At 42.8% G+C, this 18438-nt stretch overlaps 1 pseudogene; it reads left to right on the top strand.

Moving 5' to 3' along the window:
* The window catches only part of LOC126988374 (plasma membrane calcium-transporting ATPase 2-like), a 79026-nt pseudogene that overhangs the window by 45013 nt on the left and 15575 nt on the right, over positions 1-18438 (top strand).

The raw sequence follows: 18438 nt of genomic DNA, 5'->3' as shown, positions 1-18438 counted from the left end.
CACCCCATTTGTATTTACGTTTTTTCATACTTTAATGTCGATGTCGAGAGAGAGAGAGTTTCATATTCCACCCCATTTGTATTTGCGTTTTTTTCATATTTTTAATGTCGAGTGTAGCCGGGGTTGAGAGTGTGTGCGTATGTATGTGTGTGGGTGTGGCATGAGCTCATACATCTAACCTTTACACTCACGCATCCCTCCCACTAATATCCCGTCGTAGGTGCTAAGGGAGTGTTTATTTTCTATTCTTTATTTATCTGTCACTAATTTTCACGTTAAGAGGAGACATTATGGCGTACGGTGTTTGTTCCGTGCATACTTCTGGCTATTAATATACATCGATTCCTTCTTGACTTCATATCGTTGGTGTTTTCTGGATTTCTGGTTTTGTGTATGGTCTTTGTATGGCTTGTATGTCTGTTTGTATGGTTTGTGTGTATAGGAGGGTCGTATGTGGATGAGGTATGTTCTTGTGTACTTGTCATAACTTTCCTACCCTCTTTTTTTTTTTTTTTTTTTTTTTTTATTTTTAGGGACTGTGTAGCTATGGTGGGTGTGTATGGTGCAGCTGAAGTATGGTGTGTTTGGTGGGGTTAGGATCAAGTTCCACAGTTCAGTACAGTGTCTTTGTTAGCACCCAAATCAAACTATATATTCTCCGTGAAGGTCCTTTTTTTTTTTTTTTTTTTTTTTTTTTTTTTTTTCTTCCCAACTCAACACCCGATACTAAAAGAGATTCATGTGTAGTTTTCTGAAATTTCTGATTACCTCTTATATCAACACTAAAAACACTATAAGGAATTTTAGTAGTTTTTCGTTTGGTTAGGGAGATTACGAACTTGCTGTGTGTGTGTGTGTGTGTGTGTGTGTGTGTGTGTGTGTGTGTGTGTGTGTGTGTGTAATGGGAACCTCCCCGAGCCGCTGAGCCGTGACCCTCTACTAATTATTCTCAGTGTATTTCCCGCTTCAAGAATTATGTCGAAAAATATACAGCTCAACGTTGCCCAATCTAACCTAACCATAACTAACCTAATCTATACCGGACCGGGTACTTAACACTCCTGTAATCCGGCAATATCCGGCTTGTTCCTTTGCATAACATTATTTGCTTGCTTCATCGGTGTTGCTGGGATGGTATATAGTGGCGTATAGCCCTGACGTGTGTGTGAGTGTATGGTGTAGATGGAGTATGATTGTGTGATAAACTGGCCCGTCGTGTTTGTATGAGATATATTTGTACCTTATTTCCTTCCTAACCCCACGTCTCCGGTACAGCAGAGACGGTGTAAAGGTGACGTGTGTGTGTTCTGTTGCTGGAGTTTGCTTGTATGTCAGAGGTGCAATGACGTGTGTGTGAGATAATCTATTCTTGCACATTACTTTATTTCCTTCCTAACTCCACGTCTCCGGTACAGCAGAGACGGTGTTATGGTGACGTGTGTGTATTCTGTTGCTGGAGTTTGCTTGTATGTCAGAGGTGCAATGACGTGTGCGTGAGGTAATCGATTCTTGCACTTTACTTCCTTCCCAACTTTGCTTGTGGGAGTTGTCAGGGTTACCAAATTATCGTATTCAGCCACTCAGCACGTCGTATTTTCCTGTTTCTGACTCACAGCTATCGCAAACAAACGCCAATAAGCAATGATTTTAACGAGAACTTTAACTAGAATTTCGTTATCTGTGTGGGTAGCAAAGTTTTGAGCCCTGGAACTGATAAATGCAATGTTTTGAGTACAATAATTTGGCAACGTTGTTACTTGTGTGCGTGGTGTATTTGAGAATGTTTGAATGGTAGAGCTGGAGTGGTGAGTGTGAGAGGTAATCTATTCTTCTGTATAACATTATTTCTTCCCTAATTTGGCGTCTTCGGTATTCCAGGGACAGTATGAGGCGTATAGCTTTGGCGTGTGTGTATGGTGTATCTGGATTACGTATGTTTGTTCGGTGTAGCGTGCGTATGTGTGAGGTAATCTATTTTTGCATATAACTTTATTTCCTTCGTAACTCTGCTTTTCGGCTTTCCAGGAAGGGTGTAGCTGGTTATTTGTGTGCGTAGAGCTGGAGCGGTGTGTGTGTGTGTGTGTGTGTGTGTGTGTGTGTGTGTGTGTGTGTGTGTGTGTGTGTGTGTGTGTGTGAGATAATCTATTCTTGTGTTTAGCCTTATGTCCCTCCTAACTCTGCTTCTCGGCTCTCCAGGGACGGTGTAGCTGGGGTGCCGCGCTCCTGGTGACGGGGTAGGAGCGCAGCGCCGGCACCATGGCCACCATCGACGGTCGTCCGGCGCAGTATGGCGTCACGCTGCGCCAGCTGCGGGAGTTGATGGAGTCGCGCGGTATAGAGGGAGTGGAGCGCATCCAGAGGGAGTTTGGCAGCACTTTGGAGATCACCAAGAAGCTTTACTCCTCCCCGACCAATGGTATGACGCGCCACTCAATAAAGACGTTTTTCCATTCCTCTGATCCCGTTCCCTTTCTCCCTACTCGTCCATGTCTATCTCCCTTTACATTTCCCTTTTATCTTGGCGGGTTTTTTTCATCACCAAGAAGCTTTACTCCTCCCCGACCAATGGTATGACGCGCCACTCAATAAAGACGTTTTCCCATTCCTCTGATCCCTTTCCCTTTCTCCCTACTCGTCCATGTCTATCTCCCTTCCCATTTTCCTTTTATCTTAGCGGGGTTTTTTTTGTTTTTTTATCACCACGAAGCTTTACTTATTCATTGCCCAACGGTATGTCACTCCTCTATATTCCTTTACTCCCTCTCCCTTTCTCCTCACTCTGCAATGTCCCTTCCCTCATTATTCCGTCCTATTTTTTTTTTCATCTTTCCGTTTTGTAATCACCATAATCCTCACCCCCCACCCCCCCAAGACCAATGGAATGACTCTCTCCTTCATTTCCTTACTCCTTCCTTTACTCCATCTCTCCCTCTCTCCCAACCTGGCAATACTCATCTCCATCTTCCTCATTCCCTGCTCTACTTTTATCTTGGCTTTTAATTAAGCTCACCAAGACTTATATCTCCTTCAGTTGTGGTATGTCTCCCCTTCCCTTTCCTTCTCTCATTTTTTCTCTCCTTATCTCCCCACTTCCCTTTCCTCCTCCATCATTCCGTCATATATATATTTTTTACACTTTGCATATAACCCAGAAGCTCTAAATCTCCCCCCTCAATGGTATGTTTCTCCCCATCCCTTTCCTTCCCTTCTCTCATTTTTTCTCTCCTTATCTCCCCACTTCCCTTTCCTCCCCCATCATTCCATCTTATATATATTTTTACACTTTGCAGATCACCCAGAATTTTTACCTCTCCGCTCTCTGTGGTATGTGCCTCGCCTGCCCTTTCCTTCCCTTCTCTCATTTTTTCTCTCCTTATCTCCCCACTTCCCTTTCCTCCCCCATCATTCCGTCATATACATATTTTTTACACTTTGCAGATCACCCAGAATTTTTACCTCTCCCCTCTCTGTGGTATGTCCCTCCCCTTCCCTTTCCTTCCCTTCTCTCATTTTTTCTCTCCTTATCTCCCCACTTCCCTTTCCTCCCCCATCATTCCATCTTATATATATTTTTACACTGCATATAACCCAGAAGCTTTAAATCTCCCCCCTCTGTGGTATGTCCCTCCCTTTCCCTTTCCTCCCCTTCCTCTCCTCTCCTCATTATCGTACAATCTCCCTTACCCTCACCCTACATGCTCCCTCCCTCCGTCTCCCTCCCCTGTCATTCTTTTTTTCATTGTTTATTTTTAGTTCAGTCGTAATCTCACCCTCACGCCCCTCTCCCCCTCTTCCTCTTGTACTCTCCATCGACATTTCCTTCCACCTCTCCCTCAGCAATGACTTACCTTTCTCTGTCTCCTTTCTCTCCACCTGTCAGGCTATTCTTCTCTCTCCCTCGTCGGTCCCTTTCCTCCTCTCCCCGCCACCCTCTTTTTCTCTCCCCTCCTCTACCCATTTATCTAACTCCTGTACAGCCCTTCCTCCTCCCTCCTCTCTCCCTCCCTCCCTTCCTCTCCAAGCTATCGTTTTGTTCTCTTTTCCTCACCTTTCCCCCCTACATCCCTTTCTTTTACCTCTTTCTCTCTCTCCTACCTATCGTTTTCTTCTCTCTTCTTCATTTTCCTTCTCCACAACGCTTCCTCCTCCCTCCTTTCCTTTCCTTTCCTTTCTAACTTTCATGCTTCCACATCCCTTCCTTTTCCCTCCCTTTCTCCAGATTATCCTTTTCTTTTATTTTCCTTTCTTCCTCTTGACCTTCCTCTCCCCACTTTCGTTCTCTTATCTTACTCTCACTTTCCTCCCCTATACCATTCCTTCTTGCCTTCCTTCCTTCCTCTCCTTTCCTCCCTTCCCTCATCTCTCCACCATCGTCCTTTTCTATTCCCTCCTACCTCTCCTACAGCCCTTTCTTCCACCCTTTCTTCACCTCCTAGCCATCGTTTTCCTCTCTCCCCTCTCCCTGCTTCCCTCCACTTTCTTCCCTTCCTTCTTTCATCTCCTCGCCCATTCTTTCTTCTCTCCCCTCTCCCTGCTTCCCTCCACAGTCTCCCTTCCTTCCTTCATCTCCTCGCCCATTCTCTCTTCCCTCTCCCTCTCCCTTCTTCCCTCCCTCCCTAGATCACCAGCAAGAACCTTTACTTATCGATACCAATAGTAAACGTTTTCCCAATACTTTCCGACGCCCGTTCCCCTTCCCCCTCTCCTCCCTTTACCTCGAGTCCCTTCTCCCCTCTTCTTCCTCCCTTCCCTTCTTGGCCTCTTCTCCTTCCCTCCTCTTCCCTTCACCCCTCTTCCCTTTATCCCTACTCCCTTCTCTCCCTCCCTTTTTCCCTCCCCTCCTCTTCCCTTTACCTTCTTCCTTCTCCTTCCCTCCTCCCTTTCCCCCTAGCTCTCCTCCTCCCCTCTTTTCGTCACCCCTTCTTCCCTCTCCCCCCTTCTCACCCAGGTTTCCTCTCCCCGTCACTCCATGTTGCTCCCCTCCCCTTCTCCCCCTCCACACAACTACCAACACCCGTACCTCAAGACATTAATAGCACTCCTGTCGATTTTATGCCCCTTCCTCCCCCTCTCGTGGTGTTCCCCTTTCCCTTTCCTCCCTTCTTCGTTCTATAGCTCTCCTCTTTCATCTCCTTTGCCTCGTTGTTCCCTTCCTCAGTTCCTCTTCTTCCCTCTTATGACAGCATCTTTTTCGAGCGTTTTTTCTCTTTTCTTTCTTTGTTGGACCCTTTTTTATGTGTATGTCTCCCTTTTATATTTCCCATTTTCCCTCCGTTCGTCTTTCTCTCCTCCTTTTCGCTTTTCTTTTCCTCTGATCTTTCTCTTTTCTTCCGTTTTCTATTCCTTCTCCGACTCCTTACTCTTTCCCTTCTCCATTTTCTTTTCGTTCTCCTTCCCCTTTTCTTCCTTCTTTTCCTTCGATTTCTCCTCTTCCTCCTTTTCCTCCTATTATATACTCTTCCTTTTTTAAGCACCTCTCCCTTTCTTCCCTCCTTTTTCTTTTCGTTATCCTTCTCCTCAGACTCCTTCCCCTTTTCTTCCTACTTTTCCTTCGATTTCTCCTCTTCCTCCTTTTCCTCTTTCTAGTACTCTCCCTTTTTTCAGCACCTCTCCCTTTCTTCCACTCTTTTCTCATGCCTTTCTCTAATCATTCCTCTCCCCCAACCCATTCTTCGACCCTCCATCCATCCCTTCTTCCCATTCTCTCACACACTCCCAAAATATTTCCTTGAACCGGCCCCGTCATGTGAGTCAGCTGGAGAGGGTGTTGTATTCCGCCTCCCTGTTGTGTGAAGTCCGCACTCTCAGACGCTTCGACCCCTCACATCAACTATTTCCAAAGGTCGAGAAAGAGATTAATCAGGTTTTCTCAGGCGTTTCTTTAGGTTCATGGTACAGAAGAAGGGTCAAACTACCACCCGGGTCATAAGAGTACCCGTGGAAATACCCAGAACGCCTACGAAAGCCATGTCAAATGTGTGTTGAAAGAGACTAATTAGGGTTTTTTGAGCGCTTCTTGTAGGGTCATGGTAGAGAAGAAGGGTCAAACTACCACCCGGGTCATAAGAGTACCCGTGGAAATACCCAGAACGCCTACGAAAGCCATGTCAAATGCGTGTTGTAAGAGACTAATTAGGGTTTTTTGAGCGCTTCTTGTAGGGTCATGGTACAGAAGAAGGGTCGAACTACCACCCGGGTCATAAGAGTACCCGTGGAAATACCCAGAACGCCTACGAAAGCCATGTCAAATGTGTGTGTGTGTGTGTGTGTGTGTGTGTGTGTGTGTGTGTGTGTGTGTGTGTGTGTGTGTGTGTGTGTGTGTGTGTGTGTGCAAAGGTTTACCTCGCCCCCCGCACACCTGGAGAGGGTAAACATTCGCCACCTGATGCTCGGGACTCATAACTGATGCTCCTGTGCTCCGGGAAAACACGAGCCCTCCTTGATTACAGGTGATGGTGACGCAGGTGGCGATGTTAGGCTATTCAGGGTCACGGAACATGTATATGGAGCGAGAGAGAGAGAGAGTCATTAGGTTCATAAATATTTAAGATGTCGTTTAGGATGACGATTCAATAGCATCATAGCCAACTGTTTTGCGCACATTTCAACGGAGAAGGAAAGGAGGAAATAAAGATGCGAAGTAGCAGTAAACAATATCATTGTGAATCGTTTTATCAGACGCGAAACAGATAAGAGAAAGGGAGGAAACTGAAATGATAAGACACGCTAAATAGAACAAAAAAAAAGGAAAGAGAACATGCCAACAGGAGAATACACAGTAGAATAGATAACATGAAAGAGAAAATTCATGAACGGAAGAAATTATGTAAAAAAAGAAAAGCAGAAAAAATGACGTAGGAAGAAAGGGAGGCGTGTAGAAGACGAAGATAGTGAACATGCGAATGGAGGAATAGATAACATTAATACATGAGTAAAAGAAATCATTTAAGAACAGAAAACCAGAAGACTGAAGTGCGTACAAGCGGGAAAGAGGAAAGGTGTCTGTAGGAGTGTCTATGTGAGGTCTGTATAATACCGTCAACACCACACCGTCATCTCTTCTCTCCCTCACTATCACCTCTTCTCTCCCTCACTATCACCTCCTCCTCTCCCCCACCACACCACCTCTCTCCCTTAACATCACTCCTTCCCTCACCATCATCTAGTATCGGTATCTCCCCTCACTATCACCTTCTCTCCCCTTCTCTCACCACCACCTCTTCTCTTCCTCACTATCTCACCTCTTCTCTCCCTCACCATCATCTATAGTATCTCCCCTCACTATCAACTTCTCTCCCCACCTCTCACCACCACCTCTTCTTCCCCTCACTATCTCACCTCTTCTCTCCCTCACCATCATCTCTAGTATCTCCCCTCACTATCACCTTCTCTCCCCACCTCTCACCACCACCTCTTATCTCCCCTTACTTCACCTCTACCCTCCCCTCACCACCTCTTCTCCCCGCCACAGGGTTGAGCGGGAACGCCAGCGACATGGAGCATCGGCGGCAGACATTCGGCTCCAACGTCATCCCTCCGAAGCCGGCGAAGACCTTCCTGACGCTGGTGTGGGAGGCGCTGCAGGACGTGACGCTCATCATCCTGCAGGTGGCCGCCGTGGTGTCCCTGGGGCTATCCTTCTACAGGCCACCGGAGCAAAGCATAGACGCAGGTGAGTTGGTGGTGGCCGGGCCTGAAGGAGTGGTGGAAGGGGGACTTACCTAATTTCGTGTGTGTAGAGGGCAGATGTTATCGGGTCCCGTGGCGTGATGGAAGAAAAGCAATACAAATTTTTTTTATAGCAACGGAAGCAGCTGGAGGCTAAAGATAATAACAACTAAGCACAAAGAAAGCAACTAAAGGGCAAAAAAGAATATAAAATGAAAAAATCCCGCTAACTAGCCTACCGCTCCTATAAAAGAGAGTTGAAGAGAATGCCAGACCCAGATGAGAGATCAATGTCGGATGGAGAGGTGCCTTGATACTCCTCTCTCTCTCATTAAATAGTGTAGTACTTTGCCTCACGGTCCTTTTAGAGAAACAAATGAGAGGTATACTGTATTTCCGTCTCCTTCACGCCATTGGACCGGATACAGTGCTGCCCTCTATCAAAATTCAGCTGAGACCGTTTGCCAATGGAGGAGTGAAGGGAGTGAGTGAGGTAGTGAGTGTTGAAGAAGAGATTGTTATCCTAATAGTGTAGGCCTACGTTTTTCTCTAGTTTTTTTCTGTTGTTGTGAGAGAGAGAGAGAGAGAGAGAGAGAGAGAGAGAGAGAGAGAGAGAGAGAGAGAGAGAGAGATGAACACACTAGGGTAATTATTTTTTACACACATTTTCACTTATTTTTAAGATACATATTAGATTTTTTTCTTATGACTGATCTCCCACAAATATTTAGACATGAAGACTTACATACATCACTAAATTTGAAAATCCACTTAAAATTTTGTCCGTAATTGAGTACTATTTATATAACTTGATTCATAAAAGTATACAATTCCTTATATTTATCTATCTCTATCTTGACATAACCTTGCATGGCGCACACCGGCCAGTCACACCTTTGCCCTCATTCTGCGTCACTGTTGCACCACTCACCAAACAAACATCACCCATAAATGTCAAGGGCAAATGATTTCTAGGATGTGTATTTTCCTGTATCAGTTTTGGATGGTCATAGTTTGCACTCAGCTTAACACTATCAGGCTGCACTTAACATGGAGTGTATGTTCGAATATCCCGCTACACTTAAATGGACTCTTAGGGGTATGACACAACAGAGAGTATTCAAGGGAGACGCCAGAGTATTGCCAATTTTGGGGAAAACTGACGAAAGTGCAAAGAAATACCGATAATTGTACAGATCTACTTGAGAGAAATCTTCAAACGCTTCATTATTTGGAACTTTCGGGAGGATTAAAAGCAATTCCCAAGTTCAGGCAAATATCATAACTTCGGTCCACTTGACGGAACTACACCAACGATTTTTTTACCACCTGTCTCGGACTATCGGATGCACTGAAGGCAATTCCCGTGTGCCCCATTGGCCTAACGGCATTGGATAAGCACAATACAACGATGATTTCCTTTCATCTGATATTTGTACAACCTACCCTGCTCTGTGTGGGAGGCAGGTATGTTGCGTGTCATTTTTCGCCCCATCAAAGTGTGTGTATTTTTCCAAGCTAGTGGCTGAGATACACATATTCTCTGCACATGTTGTCCAACCATTTGCCATGCTGTGTTTGGCTCTATTTCATGTCTGGTTTGGCTGTGCATGCCCAGAAATCAGGAATACAAGGGAAAAAAATAACATTGCATGAGAGGCATTGCTTCTTGTCATGATTTTGTCTGATAAGAAGAGGGTTTTTTCCAGAGTTTGGTGTGACTTTTGAGTCCGCAATTTATATGTATGTGATGGGTTTTTAGCTTAAAGTAGCTTTTCTAATACTTGGTGTAACATGCCATTCTTTCTGACTTTTTCTTTTCAGTTTTTCACTCTCGTTCTCTTCGTCATTCTCTTCGTCTTTCCATTTTTGCACTCTTATGCTCTGTTTCCTTTCTTTTTCACACCCCTCTCTTGGCCCCCACTCCTTTCTCTCCATGTACCTTTCTGTATCTGTATGTCTGGGTCTGTCTGGGCCATAGTAATTATTAACATTCTCTCTTTTTTTGCATATTCCTCTCTGCCAGGATTACCAGAAAGTAAGTAAGCCATTGCCTTTCTACTTACAACAGTTTGTGCTCAAAGAGAAAAGGAGATCATGACTAATATTAACTTTAAGCTTTACACATATATATACTAATAATACTCATATACATTTTTCTTTGTGACTAATGCATATTATTATGGTAGTATTTTACCTACTGGCTTTTTTCATAGTTCTAATTTTATGTTTATATGAATATGCCATTCTACTTTCATGACCAATGGCGTTTAGAGGGAATTGCTGAAGCAGGTAATGAGGAGGACAAAATCCCCAATAAAGAATGCATTACTCTGTATTGTAACTTAGTAAAAGTACATTCTTAACCAGCTTCTCCCTTCGATAAGTACAGTGTAAAGCCCCTCTTGTAGCTCTCTCTGCAGCCTCAGTCTTAAAGCAACAGGAAGATACTGGATAATTAAGACAATGACTGACTTTGCCGATAATGAACCAGCTAATTTGACCACTAATAACCGCCAAATAGAACAACCTTGAGTCACCAGCAGATTAGGCCAGAGACCAACATGGATTGTCTCTGTAAAAGTGATCAGTAATCAATACAGTTTTAGAGATGAAATGTGCAGTACAGCCTCCCACAGCTGAATGGTGCTGCTGCTGGTGGGTGGCGGGAATATTTCAGAGCAAAATGAAAGTGACTAAAATGCATATAATAGTTACTTACTGTCAAGATGGAAGTAAAACTGATTGAATGGTTATTTTCAGTCCTAGGTCAGTTTTATGTTCATTTTCTAAGTAGGTGGAATGTCACGATTCTCGCATCCTTTGTGCCCACCAAAACTCACTGGAAATAAACACTGCAACACAACACTAGGTCAGTTTTTGGAAGCTAAGCTGTACATGTAACTCATTTCTTTATCACAGAACAAAGAGTAAAAATCACTTTCAGGTGCTTCATAAATTTAGTAAGGAAGGCATCCTCAGGCGTTGGCTAGTGTGTTGGCACCCGTAGCGTGTCCTCATGAAACACACACAAACAATGTGGTTGAAGGTTATTCATTGTTTTGTCCCGTCAGATCACCTTCACTTACTGACAAACTCACTCACTACAACATTAACTAACGTGAAGTAAATCAGTCTCCAGACACACGTTTTAAGAATGATTCTTTTCTAAGTACAGGTACAGTTTTTGTTGATTAATCACCTCACCTGATTAATTTCTGTGCTAAAACCAGATCTTCCTGTTCAGTTCTAAAGTATCATATTGGTGTTAACAAAGAGACCTTATGAAATCACTATGATGAATAAGTTCATTAATTCCTTGGAAAACATACCCTGTGATGCCTTTGCCAGTTGTCCTCACTCACATGGCAGAGTCATATCAATATTTCCTCCAGTCTAAAGCTTTCCCCAATCTCCATCACACTCATTAAACTTGCAAAGCAAACAATAAAAGAGTTAAATAATTACCTTGAGCCATAAAAGTTGTAGAGCCACAGTAACTAAGCCTAGCCGTTGAGCCAAACCAAACCCAGTATCCTTGCTGTTTCCTCTATGGGTGCCGCGAGTCACAGTCATGGTCAGTGTACCTCTCACCACCAGATCATCTATGAAGTTTTGCTTTGGCTTTTAATGTTCCTTATTTTGTACATACGACTAGTGTTGGCACATAGCAGCACAAGCGGATGTTGATGCCCCTTGTGTAGTGGCTTTCTGCTCCTTCCTCGTGGTGTAGTGCATTGGGCCATAACTCTCAGTGAACAGACTCCCGATAAGCTGAGTTATCATTTAACAAAGGTCTCATCGCCTGAGTTCTCATTTAACTGAGGTCTCGTCAAACAGTTCTCATTCAGCTTAATATGACATCATACCTTTTTCTTTTTTTTTTACTTAGGTCTCAAAAAAGCCCAGTTATTTTGCCAAGTCAACTGAGTGTCTTTCCTCTACCAAGACTTCACTTAACTGAATCCTCACAAGACTGTTTCCCTACTTCAGCCCAGTCCCCCCTTACTATATTGAGTCCTTGTTCAAATGAGTTCTCAGTTTTTCCATTGAAATATCTACATTAGACATGATATGAACCTGTGAAGAAAGGGTTGCCATGAGAGCTTGTTCTGGTCCTCATGCCCCGTCAGGAACACCCTCCTGACCTTTAGCCTTCATTAAAGAGAGTTTGCCGCAATAAATGACGTCAGTGAAGAATGGAGTCGAAACCCAGCCAAGTGCCACCACCACTTGCAACACTCTACTAGGTCAATGTTTACTGTCCCACACTACTATCCACCGTAGATGTTTGTGTTCAGTACCCAGTATAATCCTCCTTTTACTACCTGTCTTATTACCTCCTGAGAAATGTGTTCCATAATATATCTATTCCTAAAGAGAGCCTAAAAATCCATTAAAAGTAGTGTTCTGAGTGTGGTCATGACTGTGTGTTAAGGAACGGCAGTGGTGTTGGATGAGCATGACGAGTGTGGTGTGTGTCTCTGGGGCAGCTTTTTGATGGCTAAAGACTGAAAGAGACCATTAATTAAGAACTAAATCAATCTTCAATGAATGAGCAAAACCTGTGTCATGTTGTTTGATGATGTGCAGCTGTGTGAGATCAGTGGGAAGGAAATGTGTAGTGAGGAGATGATATTAATGATAATCCATAAAAAGACTAATGTACTATTGCATCTATGTATCTTTCTCTGCACATAGTATGTCTCTGTATTTCACTTGCTTGCCAACTCATGACTGTAGTTGCTAAATTCATATGTTTGTGTGAAAAGGAAGTGAAAGCAGGGGAGGCAAGGAGGGCAGTGTGTTTGGTGGAGTCAGTATGAATTTGAGGAGATGATGCCCTTCATTCATGATTTGTCTGTCTTTGGAATCACTCAAAAAAAGTCCAGCAGTAGTTAGCATTTTATAACTCAAATGACATATTTCTGTAGGGCGTTTATGTTTCTATTTTATGGAGTCCAAGTCTTAAGCATTAATCCTACCTAGTGTTGAGTGTCACAGTGACGTGTGAATAGGATCCTGTCTATAGAAATCTGATCTTTCTTCCCTTTAAACTCTACTGGCTGAGGAGGTCACACGATAAGTAGATTAATCCATTTCTCCTTGCAGTGGGCCACCACGATGAGAGTGAGGAGGAAGCTGGATGGATCGAGGGTGTGGCCATCCTTATTTCTGTGGCAGTTGTTGTTTTTGTCACAGCATTTAATGACTACACAAAAGAGAAACAGTTTCGGGGACTACAAAGCCGTATCGAGGGCGAGCACAAATTTACTGTTATTCGAGGAGGTGAAGTTCAGCAGATAGGCGTTGGGGATATTGTCGTCGGTGATATTTGCCAAGTAAGACCTGATTCTGTTCTGCCGCCACTCTGTCCGTCCTCACCCCTCCTTGTGTCTGTGTCCCTCACTAGGCGTGTGTTTAGTGACTTAGTGTTCATGTTGAATTAGTTATACTCTCCATGTAAACCAAACCACCAGACCAATGTATGACTTAGCTCTGTTAGCCTGATGAAAGGGTGCTTTTGATGTTCAGCTGGTTCATCCTAGTCATGTTAGTGTAGTTGTTAGTGAATGATAGTTAATTCAAGTGTGAACCGGTCGCTTTCAGTTACTAGAAGTGAAAGCTAGGTGTGTTTTTTTTTTTTTTTTTTTTCCCATTTGTAAACTCAAGTAGTAGTCACAGGTAGTTCAGAATCTGTGTTGACTCATTTTAAATCAAGTGCAAAGTTTAAGAAGTGAAGTTTTAGCTCAGTGGTGCATCAAGGGGAGTGGAGGAGAGTGGAGCATTGATGCTTTTGTTTACTCGGAAGTTTGGGGAGCACCAGAGAGGGGTGTGGGGTGAGACTGTTTGGCTGGGGTGACTGCAGTGCTGGTTGGTATCTTGACACTCAAATTGGAGCAAAAAATCTATACTTAACTCACTGCAAACACTTAATATATTTGTGCCTAATTCAGAAAAAAATAACTAAACATTCTTTTATCTTGTGTAGCCACTTAGCTTCACTTTATTTGTCCCAGAGGCTGATCCCTTTAAGTACAGTTTATCTTTATTTTCCTAAAACATGTTTGGTAGGTAGTGTTACTCAAGGGGCTGCCTGAAGACCTTGTGTGGCCAGGGTAATGCGCGTAAATAGATACTTGATCTGCGCCTGCTCCCCGTAGCTGTTCATTTAATCTTACGTCTGTTGTGATGTGCATAAAGTCAGAACAAGGTCTTCGGTGCAGCCCGGCCACCTTCATGAGCTCTCCATCTTTCATCATCACTTCTTTGTTAAGTTATTAAATCCTAGCCCAGTTAAAGAATGACCAAAGTGTCTGTCCCTCTGTCTGTCTTGTGGAATGAATTATAAATGTTGTTGTTTAAGGATTTCCAGAGTCTTTTGTTATATGTGGAAATTTCATCTCCATAACATTCAGCCCTTGATGATGGTTTCAGATAATCAAAACTGATGATTTTTATGTTATATACATGTTTGAGAAATTTATTGACATTGTGTTTTCGCTTTTCCAGATCAAGTATGGTGACTTGTTACCTACTGATGGCATTTTGTTACAAAGTAATGATCTGAAGATCGATGAGTCCTCGCTAACAGGAGAATCAGACCATGTAAAGAAAGCGGTTGACCTTGATCCTATGGTGCTCTCAGGTAAACAAACTCAAACAAGGTGCTCAGGTGTTTGAAAAGGTGTCACAGAGTAATTTTTGCCAAAGAAATTCAAGCAGGGGAAGTTATCGTAATGTTACTTGTGATACAGAAGAAGTAAGCTGTTCATTGTCTTGTGTTGTCTTCAGAATTAAACCTTCATTGCTGAAATCTTATGGATTTGTGGGGTGTTAAGGTGTAATGTGGATAGATTGAGTATTACAACATAGAAGCTGCATATTATGTCCAGTATAATATAGAATGCTTATTATATAACTTTGTGTGCAGAGCATTACTTGAAGTACCTGAATATGACGTAAAATGGCTGGACGATGTAAAGCGTAATGCTAAAAATCTACTGATCAGTGTGTGTTGCTTCCTCCCATTACTCCGGGGAATCTCACGTTGCTTGCACGCCTGCAGGGACACATGTGATGGAGGGGAGCGGCAAGATGCTTGTTACTGCTGTTGGTGTAAATTCCCAAGCTGGCATCATCTTCACGTTGCTTGGAGCCGCTGCCGACGAGGAGCAAGTGGAAGCCAAGAAGAGAAGGAGAGGTAATCTGTCGTGCACTGACCTAAATATCCCAGTGATTGAAAGCTTCCACTAAATTCAAATTTTTCTCTGTGGTTGGTACTATTTTAGGTGATTAGTGTTGCAGGGATAATAGCTGAGCTTCATTGTGGAAGGACAAGTAGGGAAAGTTTTATATTTTTCACATGTCTATCAAATCAAACACATTAGAAGTGGGCGGCTGCTGTGGCCCAGTAGGAGCAGTGTGTAGGAGCACAAACCAATGAAGCTCAGGCCTGACTCAGCCACAACACAGCCAGACTCTGGGTTGTGCTGATTTTTTTCAGTGTTAGTTTTTTATATTTCTCATTTATAGATTTATCTTCACACATCTTAAATCTAGGCACTCACCTGATACTCTTTATTATGATTATTATTATTTGTTTAAACTTGTTTTACTACAAAGCCCACCCTCTTACAGTATGCATGTTGCACCCCAAACAAAAACCAATCTTTTCTTTATTTTATAAAGTGAATGACTTAGTTCTAGGCATGTTAGTAAAGCCATGGAATAGATTTTTGAAATTATTGGGACATGAATGTAGACATTCCTTCTAGATAGCATAGGGATGGCAGCCTTTCTTTTTGGTACATTTCTTTGGTTCACACAGCTATAGGCATACTGATTGAAGTCAGCCATTTGTTTTAAAGTTACAAACCACAAAACACATTTTAAGTTCCTACTAGCTATTGCACTATAGTTGCTGAATCTTGTATAGTCTTTAGAGGGAGGACTCTACTTCCACAATTGTAGTCAAGCATTATTGCAGCTGTAGTTACCTCAGGCTACTTTAGAATTATGCAAATCAATCTCATGAGTTATTATATTGAATGAGCTCACAGAAAAGGTCAGTAGCTCAACTCACCTTCATAGCAGGAGGAAGGAAGCACCAGGTCAGCCTTCCGGGCCTCAGGATGCAAACTTGAAGCCACACTTGTAACAGAGAAGCAAAGTATTATTTTTTTGATGGAATAATCCCATAAATATTTTTTTTTTTTTTTTTTTTTTTCATCACTTGAATGAAGTACTAGATAATTATTCTTTTGTTGAAAAATGAACAAGTATCAGCTTTTTTATTTTTATTTTTTAATTTTATTTTTTAATTTTAAACATGAAACAATCCTAGTGTGCGTTCCAGCAGCTGCCGTTTGCATAGTGTTCTGAGGCTGCCTCCTGTTATGAATCTACTGACTGGATTCTGACTCACAGTTGTGGTTTAGCCTGTTGACTAGCAGTCCTCTAACCAGGTTTCTCAGTATCTGTTAGTGTTTCTCTTACCTTTGCCACTTAAAAGCTTAAAGATTTGATTTGTATACCCCATCTAGTACTAATGATTTTATTGTTTTCAACATCTTTTTTTTGCATGTAACCCCTGACCAACCAACCAACCACTACTGTTGTTGCCATCCACCCCCATCATCTTCATCTCTCACCGCTTGTGCCCCAAAACAGAGGCCAAAAAGCTGCGGAAAAAACAGAAGAAGGGCGATTCGGGAGAAGAGTTGATTGACGCCAATCCTAGTATGGCTCCTGTGGCTTTTAGTACTTCACATCCTCTTGCTGCCTATGTTTCTTTCCAGGATATGTAGTTGTCATTTGCTTTCATCCACTTCCCTCGTCTCCCATTTTCTGCCGTGCGAATTTTCTGTGTGTGTTCCACGTTGATATTTGGGTATATTGACCTTGTTCTACTTTTTTGCACTGTGTTTTTGCCAAAATAATGTTCAATCTATATATTACAGTAGGTGACTTTAATTTCCTTGCCTCTGTTTGTCATGTCCATGTGTGTTGCAGATTTGATGTTGTTGTAGAGATGTTCCTTATTGTTCTCTATGTCAAGTGTTTATGCTAAGATTTGCTGAGGAATATTATTGCATCAAGGATTATAGTGTCATTGTTTTGGCCAAATTTGAAATCAAGGCATTTTAATTACATATCTATCACATTTTTTTAGCCATCAATTTTGACATTTACGGAAATGAAACTTTTCATGCATGTTTTTCACTTTATTACATAATTTTCATGCAATATGATATGATTACAACAAGTTTAAAGAAGATTTTTCATAATAACCTTTATCTCAACAATTTTACTAACTACTTTTACTGACCGCTTTGCTTGTGAATGCTGATAGCTAAACTTGACGTCGAGCACCGGACAGCACTAATAGTGTCGCCTCGTTGCAGACAAGCAAGGTGACGGCGAGGCTGCTCCAGTGACAGGTAACTCTCACCATATCACGGCCAACTCCACCAACGCTGACGGCGACATCAGAAATAACAAGCATCCTAAAGAGGAGGAAGAAGAGGAAGAAGCGCCAAGGCCAACTGGTGGGGGTGGTCAGGAAAAGTCTGTTCTACAAGCCAAGTTGACCAAACTGGCGATTCAGATTGGCTATGCTGGTAAGGAGTGATTGTTTTCTTCTATTACCTCTGACTTTTACTTCCATAACATTGTGTATTTTCTAGCATATTTCTTTTTCCTTTTTTTTTTGTAAATTTTCACTTCTTTTATGCAGATGCTTATTCCTTGAAACTTCCTGGAGGAAGTGACCAGTTGGTTAGTCTCCATTTGTAACTGTCCAAATATTTTGTCCTGACATAATCCAGATTGTGACACTCACTCCCCAACCCTTTCTCCTTCACTCACACTGAAATTTTAAATCTTTTTGTGTCTCATCCTTTACTGAAATTAATTACATACTACAAGGGTTGTTAATAATAATCTAAACAAAATTTCCTTTTCCAGGTTCTTTCATTGCTGTGCTAACAGTTGTGATCCTGATTGTCCGCTTTCTGCGCATAAACGCGTTTGTTGTGGAGGGGAAGCCGTGGTCTCCATTTTATGCCAATCATTTTGTTAAGTTCTTCATCATCGGTGTTACTGTGTTGGTGGTGGCCGTGCCAGAGGGTCTGCCCCTGGCTGTCACCCTCTCCCTGGCCTACTCCGTGAAGGTGAGTCAGGAAGGGTGCCGTAACAAGTCAGCTCAGGCAGTGACTAAGAATCCATGGTATGAATGGACAATCTTTGTGTCCCTGTGCATCCTGATCATTACGCTCTCCTTTGCAGAAAATGATGAAAGACAATAACCTGGTGCGCCACTTGGATGCCTGCGAGACCATGGGCAACGCAACGGCCATCTGCTCCGACAAGACTGGCACACTCACCACTAACCGAATGACTGTTGTCCAGGCGTTTATCAGTGGCGAGGACTACAAGACCACGCCCAAGTATGAATCCCTCCCACACAATGTTGCAGACCTGATACTGCATGCAATCAGTATCAACTCTGCTTACACCTCCCGAGTACTTCCTGGCGAAAACCCGGGAGACTTACCGAACCAGGTATGGAGGGACGCTGTTATCACATGTTAGCCATTCTGATGCGTCATTCTTGGATTATTTCTTGTAGAGCTGTTGCAAGGCTAGTCATGACTTCAATTGCTCCTGTCTTTGTGCTTTATTCTTCTGTTCTGTCCCAGTAGTTTCACTCACACTCTCAGAGCATCAGGCATTGGACAGCCCTCTTCATCAAGACACTTCCATTCT

Source organism: Eriocheir sinensis, chromosome 69, assembly GCF_024679095.1.
Source record: "Eriocheir sinensis breed Jianghai 21 chromosome 69, ASM2467909v1, whole genome shotgun sequence".
In the NCBI taxonomy this organism is placed as follows: domain Eukaryota; kingdom Metazoa; phylum Arthropoda; class Malacostraca; order Decapoda; family Varunidae; genus Eriocheir; species Eriocheir sinensis.
Note: the sequence above shows the minus strand (reverse complement) of the source record. Positions and strands in the feature narration are given on the sequence as shown.